The sequence below is a fragment of the Hoplias malabaricus genome, chromosome 18 (genome assembly GCF_029633855.1).
Source record: "Hoplias malabaricus isolate fHopMal1 chromosome 18, fHopMal1.hap1, whole genome shotgun sequence".
Lineage (NCBI taxonomy): Eukaryota > Metazoa > Chordata > Actinopteri > Characiformes > Erythrinidae > Hoplias > Hoplias malabaricus.
In genome coordinates, this window is record NC_089817.1 from 33,771,441 (window position 1) to 33,784,067 (window position 12,627).

Genomic DNA, 12,627 nt, shown 5'->3' on the forward strand with positions numbered 1-12,627 from the left:
ATTGCTTTTTCACTATCTATCTTTCCATCACTTTTCCACTCTATTTCTTTCTTTTTCTGTCTCTCCATTATATTTCTATCTTTTTTTCACTCTCTTTGTCTCTCTATCTCTCTCCCTCTTCACTCTATTTCTCTTTTTCATCTCTCTTTATCTATCATCTATCTCTTTTTTCATTTTCTTTTTCTCTATCTCTCTCTTGTTCTGGATTTCTCTCTCTCTCTCTCTCTCTCTCTCTCCATTTTTCACTCAGTATCTCTCTCTCTCTATCTCTTATTTTCACTCTCTCTTTATCTCTCTTTCTCTATCTCTATTTTACTTTATCTTCTCTTTTGTTCTCTTTCTCTCTCTCTTCCTTTTTCACTTAGTCTCTCTCTCTCTCTCTCTCCCTCTCTCTCCCTGTCTCTTTCTCTCTCTCTCTCTGTGTCTTCTCTCTGTCTCTCTCTCTCTCTCTCTGTCTCTCTCTCTCTCTGTGTCTTCTCTCTGTCTCTCTCTCTCCCTCTCTGTCTCTCTCTCTCCCTCTCTGTGTCTTCTCTCTGTCTCTCTCCCTCTCTCTCTCCCTGTCTCTCTCTCTGTGTCTTCTCTCTGTCTCTCTCTCTCCCTCTCTGTCTTCTCTCTGTCTCTCTCCCTCTCTCTCTCCCTGTCTCTCTCTCTCTATCTGTGTCTTCTCTCTCTCTCTCTCTCTCTCTCTCTCTGTCTCTCTCCCTCTCTCTCTCTCTCTCTCTGTCTCTCTCCCTCTCTCTCTCCCTGTCTCTCTCTCTGTGTCTTCTCTCTGTCTCTCTCTCTCCCTCTCTGTCTTCTCTCTGTCTCTCTCCCTCTCTCTCTCCCTGTCTCTCTCTCTCTATCTGTGTCTTCTCTCTCTCTCTCTCTCTCTCTCTCTCTGTCTCTCTCCCTCTCTCTCTCTCTCTCTCTCTCTCTCTCTCTCTCTCTCTCTCTCTCTGGGGACATCGCTGTGTGAAGTAAAGCTAATTAATATAAAACTATATTTGAGACTAATCACTAAAGACAAAGACATCAGTTTCATCTGAAATCATCACAAACCTCATCTAAATATAGAAAACAAACTGTGCGTCTCCTGCGCTCTCATCCACTGCTCCGTGTCCTGTCAGATCTCAACTGAGGAACGGAACCCGTTCTCCATGTGTCCACGTCCTCCAGCCCCGCAGCAGGACGACCACACCCCAGACACCGAGCGGACTGCACTCCTCTACAGCTGTGCTCCTCACAGTCTCCTGCGTGAGCCGCACCCTCCGAGGTTTGGGAATAGTTTCGGGGAATGGTTCGGGAATCATTTTGCGTTGAAAAATCAGGAGAGGTATCACACTCACCCAGTCACTCTCTCTCTCTCTCACACACACACACACACACACATCACACAGTCACCCAATCACTCACACACTCACACCTGTCTAAACACAGCATTAACACCGAAGCTGAATGTGTTTAAAGTAACACTCCGTCGTCGCGTTCAGCCGGACGTCCATCAAATGAAGTGACCTTCAAAGCATCCAACACTTCCAATATTTCACCTTTTCTTCTGCGATCACATTCACACCAGCATCCAGCACATGATGTTAAAAAAGCTCATTATTATTATTATTATTATTATTATTATTATTATTAATAATTCTGTGCCTCACTCTGAAGCCGTTCCTTTTTTAACTCATTTCCCGAAGCCCAGCGGAAAGCTCCGGAGACGCTGCCTTTATTACCAGTGAAATCAAGGAGAATTAATTGAATTATTTTCGAGTCATCAAGGTCCCCCATAGGTAATTGTTTCTGAGTCACTGACCATGGTCCACTACGAGGCAGTCCGGCTGGACACGGGAACCGAGCCCCGAACAAAGCCCGGAGCCGCCAAACCGGGCTCTAACGGACAAGTGCACGAAGGGGACGTGATCCGATTGACGCAGGCTTCATCACACTCCGCAGTTAAAGGAGCGCTCCAGCATTTTTCCCCTACAGAGGGAAGGCTCAAACAGAACCACTTTCTGCTCCACAGACTGGGCTCCCCACACGGGGCAGAAATGTTGAGAAGAACAATCGCTGGAGGAAATACCGACCGCACCTTTAATGGCGAATGGAGAGCAGATAACACTTTATCAGAACCCAGCGTCCGGCTTCCATCTGGATCTTCAAACACTGTGACTAACGACACGCATCCACACAGAGCTGTGATCAAGAATTCAGGCTGTGAGAAAAAAGCCCAGATCAAAAGCCCGGGTTCCCTTCGACGTACAGAGTGGCGAACACTAAAGACGACACGAGCGTGGAGTTGAGAGAGAAGAAAGACGATAACATGCAAAGCAGGACTTTATCTCACAGAGCACAGCTTTAAAGCGAGGGACGGCTTCCAACAAATTAGCGTCGTTTATTTACACTAGAGACAATCCGCGCTGGACACTGTCCATCCCAGAATAATCCAGATACGCCTGGTTTCATCAACTCACCGTCCACTCAGACTCTACCTGGAATCTGTCTTAGAGATCGAACCACATCAACGACGGCCCGTTCACTCCCCCGACCCCTCACCCGGACACTCCCCCGACCCCTCACCCGTTCACTCCCCCCCAACCCTCACCCGTTCACTCCCCCGACCCCTCACCCGTTCACTCCCCCCAACCCTCACCCGTTCACTCCCCCGACCCCTCACCCGTTCACTCCCCCCAACTCTCACCCGTTCACTCCCCCGACCCCTCATCCGTTCACTCCCCCGACCCCTCACCCGCTCACTCCCCCGACCCCTCACCCGCTCACTCCCCCGACCCCTCACCCGTTCACTCCCCCGACCCCTCACCCGTTCACTCCCCCCAACCCTCACCCGTTCACTCCCCCGACCCCTCACCCGTTCACTCCCCCGACCCCTCACCCGGACACTCCCCCCAACCCCTCACCCGCTCACTCCCCCGACCTCTCACCCGTTCACTCCCCCGACCCCTCACCCGTTCACTCCCCCGACCCCTCACCCGGACACTCCCCCGACCCCTCACCCGTTCACTCCCCCCAACCCTCACCCGTTCACTCCCCCGACCCCTCACCCGTTCACTCCCCCCAACCCTCACCCGTTCACTCCCCCGACCCCTCACCCGTTCACTCCCCCCAACTCTCACCCGTTCACTCCCCCGACCCCTCATCCGTTCACTCCCCCGACCCCTCACCCGCTCACTCCCCCGACCCCTCACCCGTTCACTCCCCCGACCCCTCACCCGTTCACTCCCCCCAACCCTCACCCGTTCACTCCCCCGACCCCTCACCCGTTCACTCCCCCGACCCCTCACCCGTTCACTCCCCCGACCCCTCACCCGGACACTCCCCCCAACCCCTCACCCGCTCACTCCCCCGACCTCTCACCCGTTCACTCCCCCGACCTCTCCCCCGTTCACTCCCCCGACCCCTCACCCATTCACTCCGCCGACCTCTCACCCGGACACTCCCCCGACCCCTCACCCGGACACTCCCCCGACCCCTCACCCGTTCACTCCCCTTACCCCTCACCCGTTCACTCCCCCGACCCCTCACCCGTTCACTGCCTGGTTCTGGGCGCGTTATTTATTTAAATATCTGCACATATTTATTTCTGCAGCTTCCCGAGAGCGGCGCTTTGAAGTGAGGGCGAGATTAAGACGGGAAGTTTGAATTAATTTCGCACGCCGTGTTTGTGTTCCAGGCTCCGAGGCGCCGCTGATTTGAGCCGGGCCGCTTTAAGACCGGAGCCGGAAAAACAAAGGTGGTGCTGCTTATAAAAACTGTTCAGAAGGTGTTTATGGCATGCAGAGGTTGCAATAGAGACCAGCTTTTCATATAACATAGTAATAACACATGTATCACAGTGTTATTGTACGGAGCATGTTCCCATGAACAGGTACAACGCCTGCTGTTACAACAGACTATGTACCCCCTACAATGCCTGGGATCCTGTTATTACTAAATTATCCACTTATTGCTTATGAATATTACGAAGCGCTACGCTAACATATGCTCAGGTATCGTTTATTCCCTATAACTCCTCAGACATGGAAGCCTTATGTACACTCACAGGACGCCCATGATGTGTGAGCGGCCCCAGCTGTGCTGCCATGGCAACGGCCAACGCAAACTGCAGGCCAGAGCGCTGATGGCTGATCCCCAGCTGTGCTGCTATGGCAATGGCGAGATGCGGGAGGAGAGCGTGTCGTCGCTCCAGCTGGGTTGCCGCGGCGATGGCGCAAAAATCAGGGGCGGTTTCCAGCTGTGCTGCCACGGCGATGGAGGGAGGGAGGGGCTCGGCCGAACGGAGCGTGCAGATGTGTTCGACTGCCCCCAGGCATCGCCCCGTGGCCAGATCGGTTTCACAGTGGAGGAAGGAAAGAGGAGGCTTAAGATGAATAAGCTCGCACTTTAATCTTTCAAAGCCTAAAGGTTCGCAAGCGGACCCCCACTTCATCTTCTACACAACGTATACGTATTAGTTTCATGCTAATTAGCAAATAATTCACAGCAGCCGCCCAATATTACGTTCTAGGATTAATAACGGAATAATAAGCCCGGCCTAATCCCTTAAACCCCAAAGGCCTCTGTGTGGGGGCCACACTTCAAGAGCTGAACAACTTCTGCAGACTGGCTTTGTAGCACTTTCTGAATTATGTACAATAAAGTTCAGCGCTAAATATTACCCATAGTTCCAATGGTATTCAATAAGAAGTTGCCCCTCATTTGGCACTTTTGGGATTTAACGGCATTCAGCCTCAAAGGTCAGGACCTCGCTTTGAACTTCAGTGCAGTTCTCCACAGATTCCCGCCTCTACACACACTCCTCTAGCTGACACTTGGCATTGGGCACGGGGATCTGAGGCCTTCTCCTTGCTGGAGAATGAGTTCTGAAGCGGGATTCACAGAAGTGTCTTGAAAAAAAAAGTGGGTTCTTATTAACTTCATACTTAAGATAAAAGTTAAGATAAATATATATTTTTTAAATAGAGTTTAGTTTGAGTTCAGACCCAAAAAAGATCGTTTCAAAGAGCTGAATTATTGTCAACATCTAATTTAACAAGATTAAAAATGGAGAATTTTCTTAAAGCGCTGTAAAAAAAGAAAAAAAAAATGGGAAAAAATCAAACTTGTATTTTTTTCTCCTTTTTCTTCAACCCTCACTTCTAATTCTTTTTAAAATAATTTCCGAACACTTTGATACTTATTTTCATCCACTATTCTCTCAGATTCATGGAGTTAGTTGAATATTGGTAAAAAACATAATAAGTATTTAAAAAAAATAAATAAATGAATCATATTTAAGTACACGGCTCCTGGATCCGAAATCATAGCCAAGACACCATCGCTCAAGAAATACAGCTCTACTGCTCCTCAGACCAGGGGCTGTGTACCACTCTAAACGTTACTTTAGTGCTGTTTACGGCCAGCGTCTCCAGTGCGTCCCATTGCTTTGTGGATACTAACCTACGGAGCACCTGTGAGCAACTGATACACCTTGAAGTAGTGGAAATGACTCATGATTCATTGATTGATTCATCGTCTATAATTGAAGTGGCTCTAGAATCGAGGCAGGACCACACACCCCGGGACACAGGACCACACCCCCCGGTCCATCATAGGGCATCACACACTCCCCCAACCCCTCACACACTCACAGTTGCACACGGTCCGTAGGTCTCTAAAGTGCCATAAAGAATACAGAAAGACGGTGTGACAATCTTCCCTCCACTGAAAGCCAACAGACCGCAGCCTGCAGGACGCCACGGCCACACGGACGCAGCCCCATCATCAGCGCGGCGGCTAATAACGAGCTTTATCAGACAATGACACGGACCGCCCAGCAGGGCCCATCGCTCTCTCCGCCAAACAATGGCAGACAATATGTTTCGGCTCAGGCCAAATCTCCGATGGGGATTGCCTGCTTCGTATAATACTCGTCAAATCCCAGTTGACATTTCATATGGCTGCTAATCAGGAGGCAATCCGTCCCTGGGCAGAATCCTGCCGTTTCTGCAAATCTTTTCTTTTGTTGTGAATGCGGGGGGGAGGAGGGAGAGGAGGAATGAGCCCAGGCTTTGTTTACACTGACATTATCCATATGGGAGAAAGAGGCGCGAGGAAGCAGGTATTTGCAGCCCGTGACGCCGGAGCTAATGATAAAAGTGGCCGTGATTGCGGACGGGGATAAGCAAAGCCACGAGGAGGAATAAACGCACATGGAAACAGGGCGGCGTTCTATTTCGGTGCTGTGGATATTCACACCTGCTCTTTCTCGTCGGATTCCTTGTGACGGGAATTGGAAATGGAGTGTGACGTTGTGTCTCCCGCCTCGCAATTATCTGCTGTTTCGCCTCCGAGTTTTGTCGCCCCGAGTGTGCAGCTGTTCTAGACTTAAACTCCAACTTTTCTCAGGTTTCCTGAAAAAGTCAAGTCAACAAAACACCCACCTCTACCTCATTAGCTCAGGAAGTGTTCCAGACCAAACTCAGATTAACACAGATACGCCGCAACACTGCAAACCACGTTTATACAGACACGACCGCCACTGGCCGAACCGTAAAACCCTGGAAGATCATGTTTGCGGTTGTAGTACAGCATTCAGAAATGACATTTCCGAAGTCTCTGCCCGTTTGCGGGGATTGAAAAGCTGTCAAATGGGCACTGACCTTTCCCTGACGCATGGTGAATGCTGACCTGCCAGTCAGAGTGGACATTTACAGACACTTATACGTGTCTTTGATTTAAGGCACATTATAAAATACAAAAAAAAAGCTGTAGTCTGCTAAAGACCACGGCAGTCTGCTGAAGTCCACCGCAGCCAGATAAAGACAACTGCACCCTGCTGGAAGACCACCACAGACCACTAAAGACCACTGAAGACCACGGCAGTCTGCTGAAGTCCACCGCAGCCAGATAAAGACAACTGCACCCTGCTGGAAGACCACCACAGACCACTAAAGACCACTGAAGACCACAGCAGTCTGCTGAAGTCTACTGCAACCAGATAAAGACAACTGCACCTTGCTGGAAGACCACCACAGAACACTAAAGACCACGGCAGTCTGCTGAAGTCCACTGCAGCCAGATAAAGACAACTGCACCCTGCTGGAAGACCACCACAGACCACTAAAGACCACGGCAGTTTTCTGAAGTCCACCACAGCCAGATAAAGACAACTGCACCCTGATGGAAGACCACCACAGACCACTAAAGACCATGGCAGTCTGCTGAAGTCCACCGCAGCCAGATAAAGACAACTGCACCCTGTTGGAAGACCACCATAGACCACTAAAGACCACGGCAGTCTGCTGAAGTCCACTGCAGCCAGATAAAGACAACTGCATCCTGCTGGAAGACCACCACAGACCACTAAAGACCACGGCAGTCTGCTGAAGTCCACCGCAGCCAGATAAAGACAACTGCACCTTGCTGGAAGACCACCACAGACCACTAAAGACCACGGCAGTTTTCTGAAGTCCACCACAGCCAGATAAAGACAACTGCACCCTGCTGGAAGACCACCACAGACCACTAAAGACCATGGCAGTCTGCTGAAGTCCACGGCAGCCAGATAAAGACAACTGCACCCTGTTGGAAGACCACCACAGACCACTAAAGACCACGGCAGTCTGCTGAAGTCCACCGCAGCCAGATAAAGACAACTGCACCCTGCTGGAAGACCACCACAGACCACTAAAGACCACTGAAGACCACGGCAGTCTGCTGAAGTCCACCGCAGCCAGATAAAGACAACTGCACCCTGCTGGAAGACCACCACAGACCACTAAAGACCACGGCAGTTTTCTGAAGTCCACTGCAGCCAGATAAAGACAACTGCACCCTGCTGGAAGACCACCACAGACCACTAAAGACCATGGCAGTCTGCTGAAGTCCACCACATCCAGATAAAGACAACTGCACCCTGTTGGAAGACCACCACAGACCACTAAAGACCACGGCAGTCTGCTGAAGTCCACCGCAGCCAGATAAAGACAACTGCATCCTGCTGGAAGACCACCACAGACCACTAAAGACCACTGAATACCACGGCAGTCTGCTGAAGTCCACCGCAGCCAGATAAAGACAACTGCACCCTGCTTGAAGACCACCACAGACCACTAAAGACCACTAAAGACCACGGCAGTCTGCTGAAGTCCACCGCAGCCAGATAAAAACAACTGCACCCTGCTGAAAGACCACCACAGAACACTAAAGACCACGGCAGTCTGCTGAAGTCCACCGCAGCCAGATAAAGACAACTGCACCCTGCTTGAAGACCACCACAGACCACTAAAGACCACTGCAGCTAAATAAAAGCTACTACAGTTGGTTAAAGACTACCACAACTATCATTTACACCATAATGAATCCAATTAATATCTATAACTCAAAAACAGCAATGTTTCTGAATGTCAGTAAGGGTCTGTGCGAGCCCACACTTGATCCCCTCATCCCTTCATGATGACAGAGCTTACACATCAGTTTGGCTGATGTCCTCTGTGAATAATTCACCACGGTATTATACAGTAGTTACTGAATAATAAAGGATTAATAACTGAAAGATTCATAAAGGCCTATCAAGGCTGCCGTTTAAAGGGTTAATGACCTTATGAATGTTTAAAGGACAATGTTGGAGTGGATATTAATATATAGACCCCCAGAGTGGAACCCCTCTCAGACGGTCTGAGCACTGTGTGTGTGTCTGAGAGGTCTCTGATTACACCCAGAGCTGCATTAAGCCGTTGCCGATTCTTATCTGTCGTCCCTGAGGGAAACAGTCGATATTGTTCTCGGCTCCCTCTGATGTAAAGAGCAATTCCACATTAATTATTCTTTCAGGTGGGCTGTCATCGTGTGTGTGTGTGTGTGTGTGTTTGGGCATGGGCTTAAGTGCTGAATACGTAGAGCTGCTGGCCAGTGAGGGACAGAGTGTGTGTGTGTGTGTGTGTGGGTATTTGAACGTAGGGCTGAGTGATGTCATGGTGGTCAGCAGTGGTCAGTGGGGGGCAGTGAGGTGTGTGTGTGTCCAGTTCTGTGTGTGTGTGTTTAAATGTAGGGATGGTGGAGAGCATTTGACAGAGAGGGCTGGGACATTAGCATAGCAACACTGTGTGTGCAGAGAGAGAGAGAGAGAGAGAGAGAGAGAGAGAGAGAGAGAGAGAGAGAGAGAGAGAAACACAGAGAGAGAGAGAGAGAGAGAGAGAGAGAGAGAGAGAGAGACAGAGAGAGAAACACAGAGAGAGAGAGAGAGAGAGCGAGAGAGAGAGAGAGAGAACACCAGGACAGCTCTACATCTCACCTGCTCCTTATCAGCCTTCAAACACACACACAGAGAGAGAGAGAGAGGGGGGGGGGGAGAGAGAGAGAGAGAGATAGAGAGAGATGGAGAGAGGGAGAGAAAGAGAGTGACAGAGAGATAGGGGAGAGAGACAGAATGAGAGAGAGAGAGAGAGAGAGAGAGAGAGAGAGAGGGAGACAGAGGTAGCCAAGCAATTAATTGTCTTCTCTGCCTGGCATCTCATTTCAACACTCAAGCAAAGAAAGTCTATTACAGGAACAGGATGATCATTAAACCCCAGCAGTAATCACAGATAAAAAAGAGGAGAGAAGAAAAGAAACACCCTTCCCCCATCCTTTCTGTCCTGAGCCCCTTAAAACACACACAGAGAGAGAGAGAGAGAAAGAGAGAGAGAGAAAGAGAGAGAGAGAGAGAGAGAGAGAGAGAGAGAGAGAGAGAGAAAGAGAGAGAGAGAAACAGAGAGAGAGAAAGAGAGAGAGAGAGAGAGAGAGAGAGAGAGAGAGAGAGAGAGAGAGAAAGAGAGATGGAGGAAGAGAGAGAGGGAGAAAGTAACTGTGACAGGGATATTGAAGAATAATAGCAGTAGTGATGCTCCGGGGGTCAGTCCCAATGCAGATAGATACGGCATTTCACCTGCGAGAGGAGGAGGAGGAAATAAACGAGTGCAGACGGTAATTTTTCTAATTAAGCGCATGGCAGCAATGCCACACCAAGATCGGGACCTCGCCTCAGGCCTCTCTCTCTCTCTCTCTCTCTCTCTCTCTCTCTCGCTCAATGAGCCAAGAAGAGAAACGCAAAAGAAGTGAACACGAGGAATGAGTGTGGGCAATGAGAGAGAGAGAGAGAGAGAGAGAGAGAGAGAGTGGGCAGTTCATTTGTCTCTGTCAGTCTGGTTTGCCTCTCAGTTGTAACGAGGAGGACAGACCCCTCTACAGTCCACTGCGGGGAGAGAGAAGGGGTGGGGGGGGGGTTGACGACTCCATAATACACGGGCAGTCGAATGTTTGGGGACACAGAGCTGCAGTCACGCCCTCCCCCGGGGGTCCTGAGCCTGTTTGCTGGTCGTTTTTATTTTTTTTATCAGGAGAGAAACGCAGAGCTGTGGCAGCTGTGGAGTTCAGCCGCAACATCTGGATTTTTATTCGGGTGACAGTGGCTTCTATATTACTCTTCACCACCTTCCATCTCTCTCTCTCTCTCTCTCTCTCTCTGCCAGGATGTGGTGGTGGACGGGCGAGTGGACGCTGATGTAGCACTCCTGAATGCATCGCAGGCAGAATTGGACAAACTCATTTATTGGCCGTGTGTCCACCCTGAGCAGCAGAGTGTAATGAATGGCAGAGCAGAGCTGCTGCAGTAAATGCTCTCTCTCTCTCTCTCTCTCTCTCTCTCTCTCTCTCTCTCTCTCTCTCTCTCTCTCCCTCAATCATTCTCAACACCTTCCTACTCAGAATATCTCAATCTCCCTCTCTCTCTCCATCTCTCTCTCTCTACGTCTATGTCTCTCTCCCCATGGCTCTGTCTCTCTCCGTCTCCCTCTGACACTTTCTCACTCTGACGCTCTAAATCTCTCCCTCTCTCTGTGTATCCAGCCCCTTCAAATGATCAGAAACAAATCCATTAATCAACACACAATCAATACAACTGCCACATAACGCAGTGCAAAAGTGAGAGACCGCTTTATTCATGCGTCTCCTCCCAGCCTCATGCCGGCACATCTAATGATAATAACCGCCCGCTTCTCTCTCTTATGTTCTTTCTCCGTTATGTATTCCACTCATCCCTGAATCTCTCCATCCATCTCTGACTCACCCCGTCTCTCTCCCTCTGTTTCTGGAAGAAAGGCGGCCGACGACCCGGGGGTCACCGGTCCGGTCCCCGGCCCCCGGGCGAGGCAGCGTTTGCTTGGGCGAGATAATTAACCTGAATTCTGCAGTGAAGCCGAGCGCGTAATTGATAATGAGTAAACCGCGAGCCACGCTGGAGGATCCTGGAAAGGGCATCTGCTCCACATCGTGCACACAGCGCTGATAATGACGTGTTATTATCGTCAATTATTTACCCGTCTCTTATGAATATGATATTTAATAAGAAAGAATGTTGACTGGGTGTTTGAGGAAACGCGGCGTAGCTTCGGTACAATGTATCGTTTATTTCTCGGTATTAGCTTTGGAAGGTTACACATATTTACCTTAAAACCACAGCTTCAAATGCTCCACTGAGCTGCAATATTGAGATCACTACTCTGGGCTCAGCACGGCAGAAACGGCACTGTGTAACATGTAGCATGTGCGTCAGCAGCTGTTAACGTTGACTGTTCGGCTGTAATACCTTGTGTGGAATATGATAAATCATTCTGAGCATCCAACGTTGAACCAATCGGCTCGAGTGCTGGCGCTAGTTCATTGTCCTCTGTTACTCATCCTTTCCGTGAAAGCCCCTGCTATGCTTTCCACAGTGAAACCCACTCTCACCTTAAAAAAAAAAAAAAAGCATCAGCCATTAACAGCTGTTTTCCCTTCCCTGTGATATCCCTTTACCCGAATCCACCCGAATATCCCTTTAGTACATTATTCCGGAGATGCACGGCTAGTCACACTACTCATTCACTTTACAGAAATCCATTTTTCAGGGCGTGTTCGCAGTGCTGTGTGGATCTGGAGGCCACCAACGCACACACTGTGAAACAAGACCGCCCAGTCAATTTTCTGTGTGATAAAACTGGGATAAAATGAGTCGTAGAGGTTTTAGAATTGCCCCGCCCCCTCCTCTGAGTTTGACCAATCAGAGGGCTGGAACCATGTTTATGTGATAGCACAACACTCGGCTTCCAGAGCTTCTGCTCCTCGCTCCTCACTGCTGTGCACTCAGGGTCGGGGCAAACAGCGAGCGGCTCATCATTTAAAGGAACAGTCGCTGAAAGCAGGCGTCATAGACATTTCATTTAAGACTCAGAACAGTGTTCCCTTTAAGGTGTAGATTCTAGCCACGGAAACACAACAACTTTAGAAAATACAGCCCTGCCTCCTCCACTCTCTGAAACAAGGAGGAAAACTCCAGATAAAATGCAGCTCTCGAGGTCCAACCCAAAACCGAACGAGCGAATTACTACATCCCCCTCCTCAGGCTTGTCCCTTTTCCCCCAGCTATCTCCTCTCCTACTATTTATCCAATTTCCTCCCTTGTTTTAAAGCACTTTAATTGGTCTTCATCATCCAGACAAGTGCTTTCAGACAGATCATTATCACGAGGGCTCTGTCCACTGCTCCTCGTCCCTCTCCTCCGCGGCCTTTGTGTCGGAACATGCCTTAAATACAGAGATAATAAGCAGAAATAATCAGCTGTAAATGTGCCTCGGTGCA